At 38.7% G+C, this 25,818-nt stretch overlaps 1 long non-coding RNA gene across 15 annotated transcripts in view; it reads right to left on the bottom strand.

Moving 5' to 3' along the window:
- LOC144321937 (uncharacterized) overlaps window positions 1-25,818 on the bottom strand; it is a 91,850-nt gene that overhangs the window by 57,281 nt on the left and 8,751 nt on the right. For all 15 annotated transcript variants that reach the window (XR_013387450.1, XR_013387439.1, XR_013387436.1 and 12 more), the window contains exon 2: window positions 24,518-24,608. This is a non-coding gene — a long non-coding RNA (uncharacterized LOC144321937). The remainder of the gene's footprint in view (window positions 1-24,517; window positions 24,609-25,818) is intronic.

Below are 25,818 nucleotides of genomic sequence, written 5' to 3'. Positions count from 1 at the left end.
TTTGGGTCACTCAGTGGTTGAGTGTCTGCCTTTGGCTCAGGGTGTGATCCCAGAGTGCTAGGATCAAGTCCCACATCAGGCTCCCCTCAAGGAGCCTGCTTCTCCTTCTGCCTATGTCTCTGCCTCTCTCTGTCTCTCATGAATAAATAAATAAAATCTTTTTAAAAAGAGAACATTCTTACTTGGTTTTACATTATCTGAATTTACTCTTCTAAATCATTTGGTCATGGGTTTTGTACAATTTCTTATATTTATTATCTTCGATGATTTGTACAAACTCTTTACATATAATTGATATGATACTATAATATATAGTTATTATATATGTATTTACTCAAAGGTTATTCCTTGACCTGTCATTTGTTAATGTTATTTACTGTGTGTATGTGTTGTTTTTTTCTACCATAGCATGTTTTTAAAATTTCATATAGTGATACCACTTACTTAATCTTTTTCTTTATGATTTCTGAGTTGTTTCACATTTAAAAAGCTTTAGTTACCTGAAAATCATAAAGTATTGTCTTTAGTATTTTTATTGCTCTATTTTTTTACATCTAGACCTTTAATTCTATGGAATTTATTTTTATAATTTGGTATGAAATAGATATTTAACTTTTTATTTTCAAAAAGAATTCCAATTGTCCTACTGTCGTTTATTATAAAATACAGTCCTGCCTCATAGATTTCAAATGTAATCATTTTTTAAATCTTAAAAGCCTTCTTTACTTTTCATTGATTTATTTGCCCAGTATGCACCAATACCACAGTGTTTTAATTATATTATTAGAGAATTTCTTAATATTTAGTAAGGTAAGTCTCTCCATAAGGAAATCACTTTTAAAAAATTGTTCAATCTTTTGAAATTTCTTGAAAGTGTTTGAGTAATCTTCCACATATAGTTTTGCAAATAATCTTGAAAGAAAGAAAGAAAGAAAGAAAGAAAGAAAGAAAGAAAGAAAGAAAGAAAGAGAGGAAAGAAAGAAAGAAAGAGAGGAAAGAAAGAAAGAAAGAAAGAAAGAAAGAGGAAGAAAGAAAGAAAGAAAGAAAGAAAGAAAGAAAGAAAGAAAGAAAAAGAAAGAAAGAAAAGAAAAGAAAAAAGAAACAAAAGAAAAGAAACAAAAGAAAAGGAAAGAAAAGAAAAGAAAAGAAAAAAAGAAAAAGAAAACTTGACAAATCCCCTTCCACTAACTTCCCACCAAAACTAAATTAGGGTTATGATGGGAGTTTCAGAAGATTGATAATGAATTTAAGAAAGATGCCCTCTTGAATGCTACATTTATTCAGCCCTAAATCTCTGTGGGCAAAAAGCCATTGCTGACTTCATGAAGACTTAACGTTTCTTATTACATCTAGTCTAAGACTTTCCATAGTTGTTGTTGCTATCATTAATGAGATTTAAAAAGTTAATGTTAATTAACTATTTCTTGCTGAGTACAATTAAACTATCTCTAGATACTCACCTTGCTTCCAAACACCTTGGTAACTTTATTATTAGTTTGAATAGTACTTCACTGAGGTTCATTTGACTTTCTAGGCCTATGTTTTTTGCATATAATGGATGGTAACTATGTCCCTTCTAATACAGATGCTTATTATCTTATTGCATTAATTAGAACCTTCAAAAAACTTGAAAAAATAATGACAAAAGCTATTCCCTGCCCTCACCTCCTGCCCCGAATTTATTATTTTTTATTATTTTTATTTGTTTTTCCTGCCCCGAACTTAAAGAGAATATAGTTAGTATTAAATGTGGTAGATGCTATACATGACTAATACCAGTTTCATTTTCTTTTAAGCTTTTATTTTTATTTTTTAAGTAGGTTCCATGCCCAGCATGGATCCTAATGCAGAGCTTGAACTCCTCACCCTGAGATCAAGACCTGAGATCAAGAGTAGGATGCTTAACCAAAGAGCCACCCAGGTGCCCCTTAAGATTTTATTTGTAAGTAATCTCTATACCCAACACGGGGTTGAACTCAACCCCAAGATCAAGAGTTGCATGTTCTACCAACCCAGTCAGCCAGGCACTCCCGTTTTCTGATATTTTAGGATTTTCCATTTCTTCTGATTTGTTTTTGAGCATCCACAAAGAATACATGCTAAGTTGATATAGTTACTAATGTACTATCCTCATACTCCTTGAATAAGTCCCATTTGATTACACTCTATTTACGAAAACAACTTAAAGCATCCTGGCATGACTAGAATAAATCTCACTTGGCTGTAAGGTATTTCTTTATATAGTCTTAAATCTATCATCTAAGATTTCTGCACCTGTAGTCATCAATAAGACTAACTATAGTTTGGGAGTACTTCCTGTGCCCGCACACTCCATGAACCACTGAGCACGTAACCCCACAGTCATCCTTTGCCCTGCTTTATGGAGTTTCTCTTTATACCCTCTCAGCAAAATCTTAAGAGAACGCCATACTGGTCTTAGAGCTTACGTTGCTCTGCAGGACCTTCATTTCTGGAACTCTGCATTGCAATTTCTGGTTGTTTCCACCCCCACACACACACCCCCACACCCCCGCCAAACTCCACAACTAAGCAAAGCTTGCTTGGTCTTACTTGGGTTTCTTATCCTTGAACCTAGGTCTCTGGGTCTGAATATTTCCTCCAAGCAATAACCCAAGATTGTAGGGATTACCTCATCCACTCCCTTGTCTCAGGGATCATGGTGTACACTGCCTGTTGTCCAATTTCTAAAAATAGTTGTTCTGTATACTTTGTCCAGTTTTACTGCAGAAGGTTAAATCTGGTCACTGTTACTCCTCCAAGGGTGAAAGCAGAATTCCTAATGCCTTTCTGATGACAGATATTTAATACCCTATTTCATTCTGCATCAATTCTTTGTTCAGTTTGGATTTTGTTCTCTTGAAGTGATTTGTGTCATTTTAATTCTATTACAAAATGATCTAATTCATCTAGGTTCTCAAACTTAAAGAACTATTCTCTTCCATTGGTAACATTGCCAGATTTAGCAAATAGCAATAGAGGACACGCAGCTAAATGTGAATTTCAGATGAACAATTTAAAAAATGGGGAGGGGGGGGTACCTGGGTAGCTCAGTGGTTGAGCATCTGCCTTTGGCTCAGGTCATGATCCCAGGGTCCTGGGATTGAGTCCCACGTTGGGCTCCCTGCAGGGAGCCTGCTTCTCCCTCTGCCAATGTCTCTGCCTTTCTCTGTGCCTCTCATGAATAAATAAAATCTTAAAAAAAATTTTTTGTACAGGTATGTCCCATATTTGGGATATTATTTGAAATATCCCCCACCGTAGATTATGTGTTGTTTCTCAGAAATTCAATTTGACTTAGTGTATGGTATTTTATCTGGCAAGCCTATCCATGAAGCATTTTTGTAAAAAAAAAATTTTTTGGTTTTAATTGATGAAGCCCAGTGTACTTGTAGATTGTAGGTGGTAGGTTTTTTAAATTATAAACATTTCTGCCTGATATTTATTAACTTCTTGCTCTCTTGCTTTCATTTGTGGTTTATTTTGTTATCCTTTTTCTAGTTTCCTAAGTTAAGTGTTTGAGTCATTTGTATTAAAATAAAAAAAACATTTAAAGTCATGATTTTTGCTCTGAGTACAGCTCTATTCACATAATGGAGATTTTTCAGCAAAGAGAGCTCATTTGCATTAATTGCTAAAGCATTTGTAATCTCGGTTTTTTATTTCCTCTTGATTCAAGAGTCATTTAGAAAAGCTTTTTTTTTTTTTTTTTTCGAATTCTAAGTGGTTTTTTATTATTTTGTTTTACCATTGAAATCTAATATTTTGGCTTTTTGGTCAGAATGTGTCCTACAAGTGTTCTAGTTTAAGAAAAAAAGTTAAAGCTTTTTGCAGGCCAAGTATATAATTAAATTTTGCACACACTTTATAAACATAAGAGGAAAATACACGTATTCCCTCTTTATTGGGTTTAAATAGAGAAATATAATAAAGTTGGTTAACTGCGTTATTTAAATCCTTCAAGTTTTTACTTGTCTTTGGCTCAGCCCAGTTCACCTTGAACAAAATCCACAATGAACTTTTGCTTACGACCTGCAAATGCAACAAGCTTTTCTCTCCACGATTTATGAAGCATTTTGAAACATGGCTGAGTAGCTATGAAAAAGTGTCCTTTTACAGGGATTCATTAGATAATGTACCATCGAAAGCCAATTAGCTCCTTGTCTAGAAGATAGTAAAGGCCAAAAACATGAATGAGATTATGTAAGCAAGATGCCTTATACAATTCACCAAAGCCAAAACTTGCCCATTCTTCTACATAAAAAGCATGATAGTCATTGTTTTCATTAATGGATTGCTTGAAGGGATCTAGATAAGGCTCTGAAAGATTTTTGTAAGGTTTTCAGTTAGCCTCCAAAGAAAAAGTAAAGCAAAAATCAGAATTTTCCCCCCCACTCTAAACAAGTTGGTGAAAGCAACAACAAAAAACTAAAGGTCGGATACCATTAACACTAACTTGTCAATCACAAAATGAAAGCAAGAGTGAAGACTACATTTATATGTAATAAACAGTTGTCTTCAGTCTTCAGATTTTTGTGAAATAAGTAGACTACACTTCCAAAATGTGGACTTTTTTAGTTTTCCAAGCTTCTTGATGGACTACCTATTTTTTGAAATAGAGTTGAGCCTTGAACAACACAGATGTTAAGGGCACAGACCCCCAGCACAGTCAGAATTCACATATAGCTTTGGAACTCCCCCAATACTTAACTACTAATTACCTACCCTTGACTGGACACCTTATTGATAACATAAAGAGTTACTTAACACATAATTGTTAGTTATATGTATTGTACACTGTATTCTTACCATAAAGTAAGCCAGAGAAAATATTTTTAAGAAAATCATAAGAAAGAGAAAATACATTGATAGTACTGCACATGATATTTATTTATCATTTATCATTTATGAAATACCTAGACCAAGGAAGGAGTGGTATTACAATTGCAAAAACACAAGGAGTCTGTGATACACTGATATAGCTAGTGCTCTCAACTTCTCTAAGTTTCTTAGAATCACACCCTAACATGCATCACTAACCTTCATCTATTTCATCAGGTGTCTTTCACTATGAGGATTACTGCATAATGGTCAAAGCAAAAGCTGAGGAATTAGATCTCAAAGGCTCAAATTCTAACTCTGACACTTGGTAAATAAATTATGTAATCTCTAAGGCTTGGTCCCTCGATTGCAAAATAGAGATGATGATGATAATGCCTCCCTCTACAAAGCATTCACCGCAAACCTGACATTCAACAAATATTACATATTGTTAGATGGTATGTTGCAAGCATACTGTCTTGATTTAGCAAAATCTCTAAACAGAAATCATTTTCACATGTTTTCTCAAGAGCAATACCATCCATGCTTTATACAATGAGAAATCCAAATCAATTTCAAAGACGATCAATGGCATCATGTTCCAATCACTACAACTGTATACCATTTTAGAAAATTCATGAAAGGTCTTCACCTGAACCATTGACCAAGCCAAATCAATGACCTCAAGCATATAGTACACATGACTTCTCCAAGAAGGCTGTTCACAAACACTCTCCCTCCAACTTATCCAAGAAGGATGACATTTAGTAATTCACCCTACACTGAAAAAAAATTCTGCGTTTGGATTGCAGATTTCATAACAGTCAAGATCCTGCCTTTTTTCCCGTGTTGTATCCAGAAGCTATGACAATGCCTCGCTCATATCAATGTCCAATATGTATGTTTTATTGAGATGTAATTGACATGTAACATTGTATTCGTTTCATGTGTACAACATAATGATTCAATCTTTGCTTAGGTTGCCAAAACAAACAATCACCAAGTTAAGTCTAGTTAACATCCATCACCAATGCGTACTTTCAAACAAATGACTGCAAACAGTATTGACTGGGAAATAAAGTACCTATTTACATTCTTCAGTGAGTATAGAGAAATGCAAATTTACGATCATCCTGCCAAAGCCAACTTAAATTTAAGTCTGACTTTGAGAAATTGTGGTAAACTTCACAAGGAAGCAAACACAAGAGGGGAGGCAGGATGGCATAACAGAAAGCCCAAAATATTGGGAGTCAGAGTACCTGGGTTTTGGACCCAGCTTAGCTGCTGAGCAAGTCACTTCATCTCCCTGAGCTTCAGTTTCCCAGTTTGGAAAACAGCAGATGCTTTGCCTGTATCACCACAAAGTTCCAGTGAGGCAGAGGGTTAAGGAGGGAAGGCTCTGAAACCTGGAAAGTACTGCACACTACAAATGAGTGTCTGGAAATGTAAGGTATAGAACTGTATTCATTACACCGAGCACAAGAGGCATAAGATGAGTCATAAATGGAAAAATGCAAGAAATAAAAACAAGCAACAGAACTAGTTCCTTAAAAGAAAAAAAATCCAAAAAGGGTTTCTAGATAGCTGATGTTCATTGTTTGATATTTGAAAAGAACACCTAATTATGTATGCAGTACTCAACTACTGGAAAAGATATTTTGTTTTGTACACCTTTTCCTCTTAATTTTTGCACAGAATTAAATTTATTAATGGTCTTTATTTATAGAACAAGAAATAGCTCCGCTGCTTACGTGGTTCCTTTCCTAACTTGTCAACAGAGCCCAGAAAATGGGTGAAATATGCTGATGGAAGAATTTAAGAATCTCAGAAAACAGAGGGCACCTGGGTGGCTCAGTTGGTTAAACATCTGACTCTTGGTTTTGACTCAGGTCGTGACCTCAGGGTCCTGAGATGGAACCCCATGTCAGGCTCCCTCTTCAGTCTACTTGCGATTCTCTCTCTCCCTCTGCCCCTCCCCCCAAATCACATGCTTTCTTCCAGTCTCTCTCAATAAAATAGATAAAAATCTTTATAAAAAAAAAAAAAAGAATCTGGGACACCTGGGTGGCTCAGCGGTTAAGCACCTGCCTTCAGCTCAGGGTGTAATCCTGGAGTCATGTCCCCTGTCAGGCTCCCTGCAGGGAGCCTGCTTCTCCCTCTGCCTGTGTCTCTTCCTCTCTCTGTGTGTCTCTCATGAATAGATAAATAAAATATTTTTAAAAAATAAATTAAATAAATAAATAAAAAGAATCTCAGAAAACACATCTACTAGCCTATGTGCAAATACAAAAGATTGCAGAAGAGAAAAAAAAAGAGGAAAAAAAAAAAAGAGGAGAGGACATCCATGCAACACGTAAATTCCTTCTAGCAGGTCTCTGAAAAGCAATTAGGAAAGAATGTTAGTCAACTTTTGCAGTTGTTGAAAAAACTGCTGAGATAGCCATTGCTTTATAAAGATGCTGAGGAACCAATGAAATGCTAGTTGCATCTGCTTTTTCTTTTACTGGGTTGTTTGATGGAATATTCTTTATAGTTATCTGGCTACTTGTTAGAAAATCTTTATTTTGAAGATTTATTTACTTATTTATTTGAGAGAGAGAGCGAGCAAGGACACAGGGAGAGGGAGAAGCAGACTCCCCACTGAGCAGGGAGCTGGATTTGGGGCTTGATCTCAGGACCCCAGGATCATGACCTGAGCCAAAGGCAGATGCTTAGCTAACTAAGCCACCCAGGTGCTCCAGAAAATCTCTCGTTTTAACAGCTTAACCTATAGAAAAAATAAGCCATGGACAAGGTGGGTAAATGTTTAGAAGAGCATACAGAATCTCTTGATTATGAATGTCTAAATGTTTTCTACCTTCATATACATGTGCAATCAGAGCCACTAAGAAAACGTAAGAGCCATGATTCATGCTGTGGGAAATAATGTTTCTGAGGAGAAGAAAACGTATTTTCTTAATTTCAAATAGTCAAAATTTTGTCAATAATTTCCTTTTAGCTAGTGCCCATTGCAGTTGAGCAAACTTTTAAAATTCCATTTCTCCTAAAAAGCTGTATTTTGTTTCCTTTCACTGTATTTTCTAGAATTATCATCATTTCCTTCTTCACCATATCACTTCCATCAGCGCACAAACATTTTGTTTTTTCTTTCATTAAAGAAAGCACCTGGATCCTGTGGACCCTTCCACTCTTGCCTCATTTCTCTGCCTCCTTTTGTATCAGAATTTTATGAAAGAATAGTTGATGCTTCTTCACCTCATCCTCTCCCCTCAACTCACTTCAATAAGGACTTGGTCCTCACTGCTCCATTGAAACCACTCTTAGGGACATCACTGAGGCTCTCCCTACTCACCAAACACCATTTCACTCCATTTTTCATCGACATTTGACGCAGCTGCTTCCTTTTTCTTTTTTCAAATGTTTTCTTCACTTGGATTCCAAAAAAAACACTCTTGTTTTCTTCCAACTTGATGGGCCACTACATTTTAGTTTCCTATGCTAATTCCTTCTCCTCCAAACATCAAAGCACTGGAGTATTCCAGGGCTCAATCCTGCCTCCTCTCCTTCCCTCTTTCCTATGTTTGTTTATTTATCCATAAGCCTCTTAACCAAAGTCTGTGGCTTTGATTAAACTTTGACTTTGATTAAACTTTGATTAAACTTTGCTTCCCACATTTACATCTCTGCCTCACTTCTCACCTCTGCTCTAGAATCATATATAGAACCACCCGCTTGACATTTCCACTTTGATGTCTAATAGGTTTCACAAACCTAAGATTTTCAAGAAGCAACTCCTTAGTCCTCCCTCTCATGCCAGGCTCCCCCAGTTTTTCCTAGTAATAAAACGAGAGTTCCACTCATCCACCCTCTTGTCCAGGCTTCTATCCCTTCCCTCCACTTTACAACCCATTATCCCACTCCCACTACTTAGACTCCATCTTCAAGATGTATCCTGGCTCCTTTCTGGCATCTACTACTACCACCACATCAAGCCATCAACATCACTCACCCAGGCAGCATTGCTTACCAGGCCTTCCCTCAGGATTAGTCTCCTTGCTCCTCCAGGATCACCTCCTGAAGACCTCTGTTGACCCAGCCGCCTGAGTCATCTGCTATCACAGCTCTGCAATCTCATCTATCACAGGCAGCACATGCACAATGCCGTCTTAAAGAGCACATGTTCACGTGGCCGGTCCCCTCTGGACGTTCAGAACTGCATTCAAATAATGGCTCCTCAAAGAAACTTTCTCAGTAAACCTAGAATAGCTCCTCCCCATCTCTTTGCTTTCCATCTTCTTTAACAGCAAATATATTTTGCTTTATAGCGCTTGTCACAACAAGAGAGACTAATTGGGCCAGTAACACTTTGAGAATGTGACCGGGGTGTAGCACTCCCCAAGGGTAGCCAAAGTGTCTTCGGCTGTCTTTTAATTATACACCTGTAAGATCACTCTAAAAGAGCAAGCTTTAGCAAATGTTTCTGTGTATGCAGGGACAAAAGCTCGGCGGGCAGCTGAATAATACATGTGATATAATTGACTCCAATAAGCAAGAGATAAATAAGTAAGTGAAAATTAATCATTCTCAATAGCCACACGACCCATAAATATAGGAAAAAATGCAACCTCATTAGCAATTGGGAAATGCAAATAAAATTATAATGAGATGCTACTGTTCAGCCCAAATGGCTAGAATCAAAAATAATCACAAGACCAAGTGTTTATCGGCATGGAGAACAATGCAAACTCTCATACACTGCTGGTGAAAGTGTAAATTGGTGTAATTAATATGGAAAACTGCTTGGCAGTAGCTATTAAAATTAAAATTGGTAAAAAGAAAAAAACAAAAACACTCTAGTTCCCACAATTCTATGCCAGTTATATAACCAAGAGAAATGCAGCTATGTGTGTATCAAAGTACAAGAAATGATCACAGCAACAAGGTTTTTACTATAAAAAAACAGAAACAACCTATATATCCATCACCAGTAGAAGAGATGAGTAAACTATCATAGATTCATACCATGGAACAATGCTACTCACCAGTGTAACCGAATTACCAGCTCTATCCAACTAGAAGCTTGCTCAGAGTAATTTACAGTACAGGACTCCATTTTTATAAAGATTTTAAGAGGTAAAGTTAATTCACGCGATTGGCAATCAGGAAAGTAACAGGAAAGGGAATGCTGGGGAGTGAGAGGATTCTTTATGGAGTACTGGTAACATTCCACTTCTGGCCTTCATTGGGGGTTGCACAGGTGTGTTCACATAGTGATAAACCCATTTCAAAATAAGTTGTGACCTATTCATATAATTTATCACTATTAACAGGTGTAAATGAATATACTGCTGCTATATCCAAAATTTGAATGAATTTCAAACATAATCTGAAGCAAAAGAAGCCAACATAAAATAGTACATACTACGTGATTCCGTTTTTACAATAAATTTAAAAAGCAAGTAACATTAACTAATGGTTTTGGAAATCAGGAGAGGAAGGGGAAAACAATGAAGGAATCTTGTCTTTTTATATCGAAGCACCTCATTCGGCTGATTTTTCTCGGGCTCAATTTTCACTTTTCTCCATGACAAAAACTTGTCTCCTGGCTGCTTTGCAAAAAGATCTCCAGGAATGTAGAACAAAAGAGAATGGGGGTAAAGCCTGAACTATGGCCCAGGACAGAATGGTTCATTCCTAGAGCACTTATTTGCATTCAGCTTGAAGGCCAGGAGATTAGCATTTCCAAGAGAATTGTTCCCTGGCCCTCCGGGTCCTGCCTCATCCTAGAGCCCTGAATCACTCCTTTTCCTCGCTGCTGCCCTCCTCCACCAGAGACAGAGCTGCACAGAGATGGGGACAAGAGATTTCAGAATCACATTTAGTTTGTAAAGGGCTCTGCTGTATTTGGGGGATAAAAGCACTTTGGAAATATATGTGATTATTGTTGCATTAGAAGTAAACCTAGGATAAGAAAAATCCATTAGCAAGTGTTTCTGCAGAATGCTTTCTCAGGTGGCCATTCAGAGATACATTTGAAGACACAAAACGGAGGAGGATCCAATTATATCTTCCTGATAAGAAATACTTTAAGTGTCCAACAAGTGCTAATCATGGGAAGCCATCGGAGGGCTGCAATTTCTAATACAAGCAAAAAGCAAATCCCTCCCTTAAGGGTAACAGCCAAAAGACTTGCTTAAATAATACAATTTTTGAGACTTCCAAAATAACTTGCCTGTATTTACCCAAGCAAAGGCCATAATAACAACTTGATCTTACAGTGTGCCACCAGCCCAGCAGATGTGAAAACCCTAGAGTTTTCTCTCCCTCTCATAAATCTGTAACATTAGGTCAAAATCTATTACTTCAAATTAGGGTTGAAATGAGAGCAGAAATTGATGTGCGTATTCTAACACTAACAAGCTAAGCTATCTTGTTAAAGATCCTTTCAAATTTGTAAGTAATGCGTAGGCTCAGCCTGTACATAGGGGAGAACAGTGTTTCGGCCAAAACATGAGTGTCATCTGTAAACCCCTTAAGTCTCTGAGCACATAACATAGCGACGGTTAGTTACCTTCCCTTTTCCCTGGGGAGTTACATCCTTCTCTCAAATTTATTTAATCCACTCTGAATAAGAAAAATAACACAGCATAACTATATTGCAGTTGGTGTCTGGGAGATGGGGTCATTATGGAAACCACTATACATTAAATACTCTCTAATTTGACCAACCATGCAATAGATCATACCAATATCCTCATTTTACATATGAGGTTAAGAAAACGTCCACAATTTAGAGAGCAGGTTTTAAAGAGGAGGATTGTCTCCTCTCCCACACTGGTCACAAGGGAATATCCACAGATGTCTTTTGACACATTGTAATGAATCTTTGAGACAGAAGATTGCTGGTTCTAAACTGGGCACTCTTTAGATTTTACTGACATCTTGAAAAAGTCAACTTACTCAAGAAGATTGGTTAGCTGTTTTTCTATTTACAGAATTCATCCTTCAGGATTCTGTGTTTGTGGTAGGTGACTAGGTACTCAGGTAGACTTTGGAAAACATCTTTCAGAACAAATTGCTTATTTTACTTTCTTTTTTTTAATTAAAGATTTTATTTATGTATTTGACAGACAGAGAGAGCACAAGGAGGGAGAGCGGCAAGCAGAAGGAGAGGGAGAAGCTGGCTCCCCAAGGAGCAGGGAGACCAATCTGGGGACTTGATCCCAGGACCTTGGGACTGTGACCTGAGCTGAAGGCAGATGCTTAACCAACTGAGCTACCCTGGTGCCCTCTTATTTTACTTTCTTAAGGGTAGGGTTAATTTATGTAAACCTTCACAGGGAGCCCTATAAATATGAGCCATATGCCTTGAGGTAGCAGAACACTCAGGATGTTGCTGAGGCCAAATGGAATCCTATCAAAAAGTCCTTCAGAGTTCATTTCTCCTCATCCTTGAAAATGAGTTTAAATTACCTTATTAGTGAATACTGCTATATGTTTCCTGATTGCTCTACCACCCAGAGATTACATGGTGTTTCATTAATTACTTCCAACTATCAAATTTTCAGAGCAAGGTGATCTTATTTGTGGGATCATTTCTCATAATGAAAGAAAACGTCAGTCTCTAAAATAGGTCCCATTCATTCTTAACCCTGTATCTTCATTCATGTTATGGTCCTTGTTGGAAGAGCCACACCCCTATCTCTTTAAATCTAATCATTCTTCAAGACCTAATTAGATTTTGCATCTGCAGCCATCATTGACTTACATCTGCCTACTGCTTTCTTGATTATATGCACTTTACCTCTCCTCTCTCGGCTCCTTTGAAGGCCTATCTTCGTGTCCTGCATACACTGGCACTCAAAACAATATTGTTGATGATATGTCATTTGTGGACTGTAGTACACACTTTAGTTCTGAGTCATGTGTTGTTCTACACTGTTCACCTCTAAGTTATAAGTGCTAGTCTGGCGTATTTAACTGAATTACATGTTCCTTAAGGGCAGAAATTAAGCGGTATATACTTCTTTTTTATCAAACATAACCAAGAACATACTAGTGCTGGATGAATAGAATCCTAGAATTGCTGAGTGAGTCACACATGCATGCACACACACACAATGTTCATAAAGCCTAAATGAGATGATTTATGCAAAGTTTATTAAATACCAAGCTCTCAGCAAAAAAGTACTTACCAAGAATACACACATACTTGATTTCTATTTAACCAAAGACTGCCGTCTTCATTTGAAACAAATATCAAAGTGACAAAAAGGCAAAGCAAATCACACTCTGGTGTTTGGGAGAGTGTGAGGAAAGGGCACTTCCATAAACTATGAAAAGTGAAGAATATCAATATATCCTTTTTTGGAGGGATATTTGGCAATATGAAATGATACTACAAATAATCATCTGTTTCTTAGTTCTTTTAATTTTTAAACTCAAAATTTTCCCATCATAAATAGACCCATAATGCTTTTTAACACTGATACTATATGATAGTTTGAACATAATAAGAATAATGATCAGTGATAAAATAACTCAAAAATAAGCCCAAATAGAGCAAAACTGTCTTACACTAATAAGGAACTCTTTGTGTTTTTGTTTGTTTGTTTGTTTTTAGGAACTCTTTGGACACTATAGAAACAGAGGACAGTTGCTGCACTTTTGTTTCGGAGTGGTTTTTTTTTTTTAATTGATGTGTAGTAAAGCTCTCATATTAAAAATTTTGAAACATTGCTACATTGGGTGAGAGCACAGATTTGGGGGCCCAGGCTGCTTATATTCAAGACCCAATTCTGCCTTGACCTTGAGCAGGTGACTTATCCTTGGGCAGGCGACTTAACCATTTCTCTGTGTCAGTTTCTTTATCTATAAAATGAGAATAATAGTAATACCAATTTAAGACCATAGTGAGGATTAAATGTGTTCACAGATCTCACACTTAGAGCAGTGTTATGAGGAGCTTCATGAGGGTTTGTTTGATTATTATCATCACTATTTATGTATCTATTACGTGCTAGGGGCTGAGGATATAGTGGTGAAAACTTCATAAGACATATATTCTAATGGAAGAAGTTATATTGTTTGTAACAATAATGGTAGAGGACTGTAACATCCAGTGAAGTGAGTGGATAGATCATCCAGATGGAAAATGGACAACAGAACAGTGGATTTGAATGACACATTAGACCAGCTGGACCTAACAAGTATATATAGAACATTGCATCCAAAACCAGCAGAACACACATTCTTTTCAAGAGCACATGGAACATTCTCTAGGATAGATCACACGTTAGGCCATATAACAAGTCTCAATAAATTGAAGAAGACTAAAATCACATCATGCATCTTTTCTGCCCACAATGCCATGAAACTAGAAATCAATTACAAGAAAAAAATCTAGAATCTAAATACATGGAGGCCAAACAACATGCTACTGAACAATGAATGGACTAACCAAGAAATCAAAGAAGAAATGTAAAGAGTACATGGAGACACATAAAAATGAGAACACACACACACACAAAAAATGAGAACACAACGATCCAAAATCTTGGGATGCAGAAAGCACTTCTAAGAGGGAAGTTTATAGTGATAATAGACCTACTTCGAGCAAAAGAAAAATCTCAAACAACCTAACCGTACAGGTAAACAAGCTAGAAAAAGAACAACAAAGTCCAAATCTAGTAGAAGGAAGGAAATAATAAAGATCAGAACAGAAATAAATAAAACGAGGACTAAAAACATAGAAGAAAAAAAGAAATTCAATAGGTTGTTGACTAAATCAACAAATACACACTCCTAAAATTATGATAAATATCCTAACAGAAGAATCATAGTAGATAACAAAAAAGATACTAAAGGAACATTAGGGCTAGTCATATAGGATTATCCAAAAATCAATGGGAAGAAGAATATTCTAGACAATGTGAAGAGGATATGCAAAGGCACATTCAATAAACTGAAGAAAACTGAAATGGCTCAAGACCAGAAGACCAGGGAGTGATGGGGAGACTGCCACAAGATGAAGTTGCAGATGTTGGCAGGGGTGACTAGATCAGAGACATAGGGACCATGTTAGAAATTTGGGATATATTGCTTAAGCTCAGCTGAAAACCAGTGAAGAGTTTTAGGCAGGGAAGTGACATGATTAAATTTACATCTTAAAAAAAAATCATTTTGGCTGGAAAATTATGTAGATCTTGAGTTCTTATACATGAGCACAAAGACACACATAAGTTATTCCATACTTGGAGGAATTCAACCACACATTCTTTTTTTTTTTTTTTTTTAAAGATTTATCAATTTGAGAGGGAGAGATTGAGAGAATGTGCATGTGCACCAATGAGGGGTGGGGCAGAGGGAGAGGGAGAAGCAGATTCCTCCCTGAGCAGGGAGCCCAATGTATGGCTCCATCCCAGGACCCCAGGATCATGACCTGAGCGAAGGCAGATGATTAGCCAATTGAGCCACCCAGGTGCCCCACATTCTTTTTTATATATAATTGAAACACTGTAAATTATATAAATCTATTATATACCATACTTTATACGTTTAAACATAATATATAACTATACATTTATATATATGCATGACTGTGAAGATTTGTACTATACACAGTGAAAGTTATTCTGGATCCAATCTCACCTAGCAGCAAGGTGGAGGGTTCCCTCACATTTCCAATAAGCAATTCTTAGACAGCAGTTAGATGTCTGAGAACTCAACTCAATTCTGACACTCTGTATCTACCCAGAGATAGCGTCAGATCCCTTAGGTTAAGGGCTCAATCCTAAAAGTCTTCCCCCACTACTCAGGTTGAGCCATAAAATAAATGATACACATCTATATAGACAAAAATGGAATAGTTAAGGGCAGGGGAAAAGCAAGTTCTAGGAACACGCAATTAGTAATGATAAGATTTTTGTGAAAATAAAAAAGTATCTATGAATAAATGAATACAAACGTAAATGTTTATCCAGATCTAAAAGTATACACATCAAGCCATCAACACTAATTACATGAATAGTAGGGTCAAAGAAAAGGTGAGCATTTACTTTTTACTTTACCTGTTTCGGATTATTTGAATCCTTTATAATGAATATCTATCAATTTGCAATCAAAAGCAAGCAATATGGGCACCTGGATGGCTCGGTCTGTTAAGCATCGGCCTTTGGCTCAGGTAATGATCTCAGGGGTCCTGGGATAGAGCCCCACATCAGGCTCCCTGCTTCTCCCTCTCCCCGCTGCTTGTGCTCTCTCTTGCTCGCTCTCTCAAATAAATAAATCTTTTTTAAAAAAGGCAAGCGATAAGATATAAAAATAAAATCAAGGCCAACCTTTGCTTTATGTCTGTTTAGTAGAAGTAATTTATAGCATAATAGAGAATAAAGACACAAGCAGCGAGTGAAGTGAAAGAAGATTGATCTATGCTATTTATAATTTTTAAAAATAGTGGCATATAATTAAAGTATTTCCTGTTAATTACTGACAGGCAGAATTAAGGAATCTCTGTCAGGCATTATTGATCAGGTAATACAACCTGATGTCAGACTAATATATGATCTGTGTGGGGGTGGGCTTTCTTCTACAACAGCTTCCTCTTCTGCCGGCCTGCTTCAGTTTGTCTTTTTGAGAATAAATGGATGTTGAAAGACTTTGATCAGAGTAGAATTCAGAAAATGTCAACTCTACAAAGCAGTATTACGAAGTCCTGTAGCCTATGCCTGTCCACAGGTGTCTGAAAAAATCATGAAGCCTCTAACAGCTCCTAATTAGAGGGACAAGCTAATTACATCATGGGATTAAGATGTTCTCAGCAGAGACATGAGAGGGTAAAGCCATCTAATTCAGTATGATTCATTTCTGACTCAGCTGAATGACGGCTCCCAAAATACCAGTCCTGTCTTCAGTAGTTTCAAGATAGCTACTAGGAATTTGTACCAACAAAATATTCTGGTATTCTCTCAATGAATCCACCATATTATAGACCAGCCTTACTAAAAACATCTTCTCCAGAACACTAATTCTGAGGGCATTTAATAGGTGTTTTTAAAAGGTGAGGGTGGGTCACTGCTTAAATGAACTTCAAAAATGCTGAGTAAAATAAGTTCAGGAAGTTTTTTTCTTGGACTTTACAGAGCTTTTTTCCTTCAGACTTCATTAGTACATAATCGTACTAATGTCAATTCTGAATCTTCAAGATATTAGTAGAATAAGTAGTATCTTCAAATTCCAACTTTTCTCTAGAAAATCCTTTTGTTGGTAATATTAGGGAGATGCGAAGGATATAGTGGGGTTTACTGTTCTTTTGGAACCCCGTGATCAATCCTAAATCTGGTGCTTTAGGCTCTAAAACAAGTTCTGGTTGCCCTCTTGCTTTCCTTTTTTAAAAAAGTCATGTACTCCTAACTCTGGGAAACAAACAAAGGGTTGCAGAAGTTAAGGAGGGTGGGGGGATCAGGTGACTTGGTGACAGGCACTAAGGAGGGCACTTGATGGGATGAGCACTGGGTGTTATACTATATGTCGGCAAAATGAATTCAAATATTTACAAATAAATAAGTCAGTCAGTCAGTCAGTCAGTCAGTCATATAACCTCAAAAACAAAATTTGCCATGTTGTCCCTCTAAAGAATATTTCCAATTTTGGCTCCGCATGCTCAGTGTGGAATGTGTTTGAGTTTCTCTCTCCCTTTCTCTCTGCTCCCCCCGACAAATAAATAAATAAATATTTTTTTAAAAAAGAATATTTCTGTCCTGTCCTAGTACAGTTACAAACACATCAAAGGCTGAACTTGAAAGGAAGCCAAGGTATACTGAGTTCTTCATTCATTCCCTCCTACCGTCTCCCGTCCGGCTTAGCCATCTTCTGGCGAGAAACACACAGATAAAGCTCGGCCTTGGCTACAGCAAATTGGGTTGGCAGATGTGAATACACAAAAGGAGACTTGAGTCTTCAAGTTGAAAGTGGTTAGTATTCCTCAACCGTGTCAGGTCATCACTCGCAAATTTCCTAGCTAAGACTTTACCACTTTTTAAATATAAATGTAAGCTAGTAGCTGGACAACTCATGTTGAAGTCACCATAAAAATATAAGAAAAACATTCCTGGAAACATGGGGCAGCACACATTTAAAAGTCTCAAAAGTGTGTCTTTCCACTGATCCACAGATGAGTCCACTTTTACAAACTGATGGCCAAAATATGCGTAGCAAATGGTCATAGACACTTGATTCACAGTAGCCCAAAAAAAATCATAGATTCGCACGACAGAACTTTATTTAGAACATTAAAATGATGCTGTGGAAAAATATCTATTAATGTGGGAAAATACATATGGCCACATATATGCATTTTTAAAAAGAGATATACCTAAATGCATATGTACATATATACTGTATTTGCATAGATTATATTAGAGGACACATAAAATGAAAATGGTAGGTACATCTGGAATGGAAAACTGGAAGATGGAGGGATAGGGGAAGGAGATAGACTTCTTCCACTATGTCTTTTGCAGTGTCTGAATCATTTACCATAAATAAATTAAAATAAGGATAAGAATGAAATGGAGGGAAAGAGGGCAGGAGAGAAGGGAGGGAGAGAAGGAAGGATAGACAGAAGGAAAAAGTGGGAGAAGGGAGGGAGGGAGAGACTCTAGGGTGGCATAAAGAAATTACCAAACAAATTTTATTTTAATAAAATTTTATTTTATTTTACCAAACACATTTTATTTTTAAGTTAGGGGGTTGGGGAGTGTACACACAAGCAGGGGGAGAGGCAGGGAGAGAAGCAGGCTCCCCACTGAGCAGGGAGCCCAATGCAGAACTGGATCCAGGACCCTGAGATCATGACCTTAGCCAAAGACAGATGCTTAACCACCTGAGCCATCCAGACACCCCCCAAAATGCATCTTCAATCCTTATAAAGCCTCAAGTAATCCACTCAGGAGATTGATAATTCAAGCACATCACTTGATAATTGTTATTCAAATTCTCTACAGATTATTTTAAATTTTGCTCATTTGATCACTCTGTTTCCAAAACAACGTTAATGTACATCTTCTCCTATTTTTTGAGATTTCTGCCTTCAGTAGCATGAAACTAGGGTGCTCTTAAAGGTATTCTTGTTAGTTTCAATCTTTTATCACCATGATATAGACTGTTTTTTCCCTTTACATAATTTTAGTCTAGGATTTGATTTTCTATTATTAATAGGTTTGGCTTTTGTTATCATTATTGTCATTATTGGTATTTGCTTACATTATCTTTACTCATCCATTTATTTTCATCTCTGTTGGGTCATTTCACGTTATATGTCTCATAGGAAACATACAGATGGATATTAACTTGCCAAAGCTGCAGTTCTTTTTTTTTTTTTTTTAATAGAGTTCTTTAAAGCATTCACATTTATTTCTTAGACTCTCTATTTGTCCCAGTCATCATTTTGGTGTGTATTATATCTATTGTGCTCTATTGTTTATTCTTTGGTAAACATAGCAGATTGATGGTATTTGCTTTATGCATTGTTTTTATTCCAGGTTTCTGCTTTAATTGCTTGGATATAATACTCCTGTTTCTGTTACTTGGTAGTTTACTCAAGTGTCTAACACACATATTTAAACTTATGTTAAATTTACAAAAGGCTCGCATTTATCTATCGAAGCCTAGATTCAATCAGTACTTATAACCTCCTGTCCTCTCCCCTTCCCCCTGAGCTTCCACACCATGAAATTATATGGGAATTTAGTTCTAAATCTTATTATATTCTAAATAATTAATGTTCAATTAAATAATTAATGTTCCATTATAAATTATGCTTATTTTTCTGCTCAGTACTGCTTCCATATCTTCCTTTTGAGTTGGTTTTTAATATTGCTGAAGTATATTGTCTATGAATCATTTCATGTTAAGTTTCACAAGTGGCATCTTTTTAAGTGTTCTGTTGCTTAAAACATCCTACTTTACCTTTATATTTGAGTGGCAGGTTGATATGGTCTAGGATGCTATTTTCTCAGAACCCTCTACAAATACTAATTATATGCATTCTAAAGTCTCCTTTTGATTGCTCTATTAATTATCTCTTCAGATATTTCTTTTTCTGTAAAATGCAATGCCTGTCTTTCATGCTAACTGTTCTCTACTAAGGTATCATGATTTTTGGTTGTCAGGTCATCATTTTATTAACCCTTTCCTTTTAGCCCTGTCCATGCTTAGCCTCCAAGCAATGACCAAAGTGGTACTTTCCTTGTGAGCTTCACCAGCCACGGCAGACATTGCCCTGTCTCCCAGCTTTGCAATGACTACCTAGAAAGGGGAAAGGAGGAAACACCCCTCCAGAAAGCCTCCCCAGCAGCTCCCAACCATGCCCATCCTGGTCCCTATCCATTGCCTCCCAGCTCAGAGCTCCCCTGGGACCATTAGCACCTCCCGCATCACCTGCTCCTGCTCTTTCCTATCATGTGCTGTGGATTCCTCCTTCAGTATGATCTCATCTAAACTCTAGCTTTCAGAGCTGCCTCATCATTACTGGTCCACTGACGCTATGCCTTCTCTTTACATTTATTTAAGATTTGTGTGTATTTGTGGATGGAACTGGAGGGTATTATGCTGAGTGAAATAAGTCAATCGGAGAAGAACAAACATTATATGGTCTCATTCATTTGGGGAATATAAAAAATAGTGAAAGGGAATAAAGGGGAAAGGAGGAAAAATGAGTGGGAAATATCAGAAAGGGAGACAGAACATGAGAGACTCCTAACTCTGGGGAACGAACTAGGGGTGGTGGAAGGGGAGGAGGGCGGGGGGTGGGGGTGACTGAGTGACGGGCACTGAGGGGGGCACTTGACGGGATGAGCACTGGGTGTTATTCTGTATGTTGGCAAATTGAACACCAATAAAAAGTAAATTTATAAAAATAAAAAAATTTTAAAAAAAGGTTTGTGTCTATTAATTATAAGGACTTGGGGGATAGAGGAGGGCGACAGTAGAGAGAAGGTAAGTCTGCTCAATCCAGGCCTTTGGTTTCATCCTCAGCCTTACTAGCATTTTAAGTGACACACACCCACACACATGCACACGACCTCCGTATTTTAATGTTAAGTCTAAATAATGAGGTCTGCATTGCTTCCTCTCAGGAAGAGCAAACCACACTACCTCAGTGACATGCCTGAAGTGTACAGTCTTCCCTAACCACCTTTCTATCCACAAAATAGTTCCCTCAATTTATTTTTAACTCTCTTTCAGAATGAAGATTTGGGTTACCTGATAAGGAACGACTGCTTCTTGGTTTAGTGACCCTTGGTACTTTTGTGTACCTGTCAGACACTTCCCCCCACCCCACACCCCCAGCCTCCCTCACCAAGCACTCACAGTCTGCATGAGAGACACACAGAGAGAGGCAGAGACATAGGCAGAGGGAGAAGCAGGCTCCCTGTGGAAGCCCGATGTGGGACTCCATCCCAGGACCCCAGGATCATGACCCAAGCGAAGGCAGATGCTCAACCACTGAGCCACCCAGGTGCCCCTGGAATTTGCATTTAGATGAAGTTACAAGACCCTGTGCCAGAGGCCACAACTACACACACAGAACCAAACAGACACAAAAATGTGGTCCACTCATTTTCCCGCTCCACACATGCCACCAAGACCAGCATGTGCACTTCACATCAGTCGTCTCTCAGGGCAAATGTGTAAGGAGCATTACTAAGTTCTGTATAGAAACGTAGAGGCCCATGCTTAGGGCTGAAACGTTTTTGGCCTCTGAGATAAATCTGCTTATGACTGCTAAATACAGCCAGTTTCCCTCACACTGTGATAGGTACAAATAAACACAAAAATGCACCAGGGAGGGGCATTAGTGGCTCAGTGGCTCAGTCTATTAAGTAAGTGTCTGCTTAGGCTCAGGTCATGATGCCGGGCCCCTGTGGTCAAGCACCACATCCCTCGGGCTCCTTGCTCAGCAGGGGGTCTGCTTCTCACTCTGCTTGTGCATGAGTTCTCACTCTCTCTGTCAAAGAAATACATAAAAATCTAAACAAAAATATGCATCAGGGAGAAAATTCACAGTGAAAGGCAATCTAACATTGTCTTTGAGCCCAGACTCTGGTTGAATTAATCTTCTCTTCAAATGTGTGATCTTAGCCAAATTACTTAACCACTCTGGGCCTCAGTTTCCCTGTGGATAAAACAGGGAGAATCATGGTATGAAATCCTGGGAATTGTTAGGAAGTTAAATAACTTAGTGTATCCACAGTGCCTAGGACTGACACCCAGGAAGCCCCCGCAAGTATCTGCTAATTGGACTAATTTTACTCATAATTGCTGCTACCCTGTTCAGCAAAATAGACTAACTAGTGACTCTACTTTGGGAAGAAGTACATCTCTCTCTCTCTCTCTCTCTCTCTCTCTCTTTCGGTATTTTTCTGACTTCCTACAAAGAGATTATTGTCACGGACATCTCTGCTGAGCAGAGCCCTCCGAGGGTGTGGAGATTACAAGCCCGGTTGCCTGGGCACCCAGGAGATGCGTGACTGTATATCCTTCAGAACTCTTAGAAAGTTGGGAATAACTCTCTGTAGCTCAGCAAATTCATCACCCCTCAGCTGTCTAGGGAACCAACTGGCCCATAGGTGCAGACCTGCTGTGTCTCACACTCTCTCTAGGCACAACTCAAAGAACCTGGCCCCAAGGCTCAGACAGCCTGCTTCTGCCTGGATCATGCACATGATCAGCTGCTGCAGTTTTTAGACTTCACAGATGGCAAATGGCTGTGAGCTTATTGGAGTATTGCTCAGCCTCTAGCTGAGAACATCTCTTAATCAGTCCTAGGGGTCCAGGCTGACCAGGATTGATCACGAAGGCACCCTCACTGCCAGGCCCTGCCAACAAGTCTCTTTTCATCCCCTTATCTTAATTTAGCCAGCATCCAAGCTTTGCAGATTACCGGCTTAAGTGCTTGAGGAGGATGGGAAGGACAATGAGAAAGCAGTTAAAGATGGTGTTGCTCTTGGGTTATAGAAAACTGCTTATGATTTAGGGGGTGGAAGTGGATAGAAAGAGCAGAATGATGAAAGGTTCTGTTGTGTTTTTTCCCCCCTTCTCTTCATATTGACCAGATGGATAATAGTTTGAGCAAATATTTCTTTGGCCTTCCCCCTACCTCTTCCATTGTTACTTTGGCCTCAAAACCCCATTTGAGGATGCATTTGTTTGCAGTTCTCATGAATGCAACAGGTCTATTTACTAAATCCTATAAATCAATAGTCTACTCTGAAGACATGAGCCCTTGTCTTGCTTTCCTGGAGAGGGTTGCTTAAAGCATAGAAATGCATTGTGCACACACAGCTCTGTCATTTCTTCGATGGTCAACTGACACACACAGTCCTACCCAACCTCGGTCAGACAAGAAAAGCAGCTATAAGAAAAATGCTTTTCATCAGAGCATGCCAGGGCCACACCAAGACATGGGGGTGCCCCCAAGACTAATGATTTGCTTTCTCAGCCAATGGATTTTTATTAAGATATTGACAAAAAGGACACCTGCTGGATAAATTAAGAGAAGAGTGGAATCCCAGTGGCAGCCTGCCTCGCTCTGCTGCCCCAAGCAATCCACCTCTCCCTCACACTTGCACACTCAACTCTGCAAAACAAACGCCCTGCAATTAACCAAATCTACATACCCTAAAGGCCATTTAGTGACCTGAGGATCTGCCTGAGGCCCTTTGGTTCCTTACACCCTGCAGGCAGAGCATCGTGCCAAATTATTCCAACAATTCAACCAGAGCCATTCTCATCCAGAAAGGAATTCTGGTCAATATAAATTTCCCCATTTCATTACATTTGCAGGGATGCTTTTGTGCCTTTCATATATCAGCGCCCCAGACAACTCTCCAGCCCTGCAAACCCTGAATGGGAACCAGGTGGAAAGAAGGAGGAGGGGGTGGAAGGGGAAGCCTTGCTCTTAAGCCTCAGGGCAGGCTTTCTGGAAAGGAGGGCAGGTCAGAGGCCAGACAGACCTGAGTGTCCTGTGAGTATGAGGCCATTTTCTAAACACAAAACCCACAGGATGAAAGGGACCAAGAATGTGAAGTCACAGAGAAGTGCCAGCTTTGGTCATATGGAATATCATTCACAGAATTTACAGGCATTTCATTTCCAGTGTTCCCTCTGGTTTCTTTCCTTTACAAGCTTCTTAACAGAACACTTGAGTTGGTCTCGCATGGCGTGATCTACCCCTTCTATAGTGCTGAGGTCCGGGAGGAACTAACGAGGGCCATAGATGTAACTGTTAAGTTTTCTAATAGCCACATTTAAAAAAAAAAGAACCAGGTGAAATTAAATTTAATAACCCCTTTAACCCACTGTATCCAAAATAGAATCATTGCAACATAGAGAACTATTAAAATGCATTAATGATTTTAATACTGTATATTGGACGATGCAGTTCTGGAGGCTCTTAGCCTCATGGTGAGATTAGTTCTCCTCCTCAGGGAGTTTCAGTCTGAAGAGACAGAGGAAGTTTGAAGACTATATGTCTGTAAGTTAGAGTTACTGAAGGTCTAGTCCAGAAAGGAAAAAAGGAAAGAGGGAAGGAAGGCAGGAGGGAAGGAAGAAAGAGGTGATATAGTTTAGTGATTAGAGGTCAAGGTTCCCAAGTAGGACATAGACTCAACTCTACTTTTTCCTGGAGGAGTGACTTTGGATGATAAATGTACTTAACTTCACCAAGGTTGTTTCTTGACATCATAGGGCTGTTTTGAGGCCTGAACCTAATAAGTAATAGATAAATATTATCTCCAATTACATAAATTATGAAATATTATTATTCATATAAACATTATATATATCATATATATCAAATACATTTTTTTTTGTTTTTTAGTTTTATTTCATTATTTTAGAAAGAGAGAGAGTGCGAGTAGGGCTGGTGGGGAGAGGGAAAAGTAGGGTCCTCCCTTGAGCAGGGAGCCTGGCACAGGGCTCGGCCTCAGGGTCCCGGGATCATGACCTGAGCCAAAGGCAGAAGCTCAACTGACTGAGCCACGCAGGTGCCCCCAAAATACATACTTTGGCAAGGGAGGGGCAGAAGGAAAGGGAAAGAGAGAATCTTCTATTTTTAAAGATTTATTTATTCATCTGAGAGGGGGCCGGGGGTCAGAGATAGAAAGGGAGAGGGAATCTCCAGCACACTCCCCCACTGAGCACGGAGTCTGATGTGGGGCTCAATCCCATGACCCGAGATCATGACAGGAGCCGAAATCAAGAGTCAAACGCTTAACCGACTAAGCCACCCAGTCACCCCTATCATTCATATTTTTATGAAGAATTGGGCATATTCTCTCATCTCCAGCTCACTGAAGAGAAGATTTCTAATTTATCAATGGCTGATAAAGCTCTATGATGAGAGCGAGAAAGAGAGAGGAGAGAGGTAGTTAGCTAGTGAGTGAGTTAGAGGAATAGGGAAAGAGAAGGTCGATGTGGAACTCCCCCGTAGGGAAACAGGGATTCCCTGTAGACAGAGACCCAGACCCCGGATTGGCCCTGTTCTGTGTCTGAAAACACGGAAAGAAGGACAAATTCAGAGTTTAATACGTGGGAGCATTCCCCCGACTGCTCTAGGGCTGGTACACAGGGCCCACAGTGACCAGAGCCCCTGCTGGCCACCTTAGCATGTTAGCTCTAAGTACAAATCTGTGCCTTATGGAGAAGAGGAGGAGAGAAGTGAGCAAGGACAGGGGAGGTCCGCCAGCACCCGGAGTGGCCTTCATACCCCCAGCTCTTCCTCCATGGGCAGCAGGGTGGTGCCCAGAACACAGTCCCTCCTCCCTGTCACTGTCCTGTTCTCAGGACCAGGTGATAAGGTGCAAATTAGGACATCAGTGGAGAGAAACACAAAGCTTCTGAAGTGCGAGGTTGTAACCCCATCTGCCATTTCCCCCCCTCCCCCTCCTTCCCGTATCCCTTCCTACAGGTCCTACC

This window comes from Canis aureus, chromosome 10 (genome assembly GCF_053574225.1).
Source record: "Canis aureus isolate CA01 chromosome 10, VMU_Caureus_v.1.0, whole genome shotgun sequence".
NCBI lineage: Eukaryota > Metazoa > Chordata > Mammalia > Carnivora > Canidae > Canis > Canis aureus.
Note: the sequence above shows the minus strand (reverse complement) of the source record. Positions and strands in the feature narration are given on the sequence as shown.